Raw genomic sequence first — 1,994 nt, 5'->3', positions numbered from 1 at the left:
CAAACAACTTGAAACACAGCTGAGTCTTGCTGTTCTGATACAGTGAAGGGATTTCCTTAGTATTTAAATATATTAATATAATATAAATCTATTTTATATAAATCTAAATATAAAAATATAAATCTAAATATATACATTTGTATAAATCTAAATATAAAACCAATCTCCTGTAAGTTTAAACATGGAATTTACCATCTCTGTGAGAAGCTGAACATTATTAATTAATTCCAATCTATTTTTCGAAGGGGAAAATGGGGACAGCACTTGCTGAACCAGAATTACTATCAAAGTTTAAAAAGCTGATCATATTCATTTAACCACAAACTAATCTTATTTAAATCAGGACTGTCCAAAAGAAATAGTCCATGATCTGAATTCTGGTGTATGAGATCAATTTAAATATGGTACACATAAAAAAAAAAGTCATGAGACATTTTTGTTTTGTAATAAATAAGGCAATCGCCAAATATTACTCCTTAGTAGCTTTTTTGAGATAAGCTATCAAGTCTGCTCTTTCCCCTGCCTTCTTAATGCCAGCGAAGATCATTTTTGTTCTAGAGTATACTTCCTGGGATTCTTCAAGTACTCTATCAGTGTCTCCTCTCCCCAGGTGACTCCTTTGTTCTTGTTGGCATCCGTGTAAGAAAATGCAGGGGCTTGACCTGTCTTTTGCCCAAATAAACCATGGAGATTTGGCCCAGTCTTGTGCTTGCCTCCCTTTTCCACAGTATAGCACTGAGCACACTTCTGAACAAAAATCTTGCCCTTCTCAAAGTGACCCAATTTTTTTTTAACGTTTATTTATTTTTGAGAGAGGGGAGAGAAAGAGAGTGAGAGTGGAAGAGGGGAAGAGAGAGAGGGAGACACAGAATCTGAAGCAGGCTCCAGCCTCTGAGCTGTCAGGCTCAGACTCTGGGCTTGAACTCACGAACTGTGAGCTCATGACCTTAGCCGAGGTCTGATGCTTAACCGACTGAGCCACCCAGGTGCCCCTCAACATCACCCATTTTTAAATCACTCTTTGGTCGTGCATGAAATGAAGGTGCCTGCTCATAAACCATGGGCCCTGCTCTCTATTTATTTTTTATTTAAGTAATCTCTATGCCCAATGTGGGGCTTGAACTCAGAACCCTGGGATCAAGAGTCGCCAGCTCTACTGACTGAGCTAGCCAGGAGCCCCCCCTACTAGTGTTCTAATTGTTTTGCCTTCTCAGTAATGTCTGCAACAAACAGCACTGACCCCCACCCTCCAGCCCATCACTGAGTCAATACTGTCATTGTCATCATCATCATCATATCATCATCATACCTGGGCTAATCAAAAAGAAAATAGTGAGAGGCCTAGGGGCACCTGGGTGGCTCAGTCAGTTAGGTGTCTGACTCTTGATTTTGGCTCAGGTTGTGATCTCACAGTTTGTGAGATCGAGCCCCAAGTCAGGTCCCGGGCTGACAACATGGAGCCTGCTTGGGATTATCTCTCTCCCTATCTCTCTCTCTGTCCCCTCCCCATTTGTGTGTATGCTCTCTCTCTCTAAAAATAAAAATTAAAAAAAATTAAAATTAAAAATAAATAAATAAAAGAGTGAGAGTAAGAGGGTGAAGTGCAAAGATAGGGTGGAAGTGTCTATCATAAACATTAAAATTTTTTTTTAAATGTTAAGGCTGCATACCAATGCCACCTTCCTCAGATTGCTGACACTGAAGAGTAAAGGGAGAGGATGTGGGAGATGGCACTGGAAAGGCAGGCAGGGGCCAGGTCATAGGGGTCATTGTATCATTTTTAAAAACTTGAATTTGGTGCATCTGGGTGGCTCAGTGGGTTGAGCATCTCGCTCTTGATTTCAGCTCAGGTCACAATCTCACAGTTTGTGGAATCGAGCCCCAAGTGGGGCTTTGCGCTGACAGTGAGGAGACTGCTTGGGATTCACTGTTTCCCTCTCTCTCTGCCCCTCCCCCGTTTGCTCTCTCCCTCTCTCTCTCTCTCCAAATAAATA

General features: G+C 41.4%; 1 pseudogene; it reads right to left on the bottom strand.

Moving 5' to 3' along the window:
• Positions 1-212: 212 nt before the first annotated feature.
• On the bottom strand, positions 213-777 carry LOC111560992 (annotated as a pseudogene).
• Positions 778-1,994: the final 1,217 nt, after the last annotated feature.

Source organism: Felis catus, chromosome B3 (genome assembly GCF_018350175.1).
Source record: "Felis catus isolate Fca126 chromosome B3, F.catus_Fca126_mat1.0, whole genome shotgun sequence".
NCBI classification, from domain to species: domain Eukaryota; kingdom Metazoa; phylum Chordata; class Mammalia; order Carnivora; family Felidae; genus Felis; species Felis catus.
Note: the sequence above shows the minus strand (reverse complement) of the source record. Positions and strands in the feature narration are given on the sequence as shown.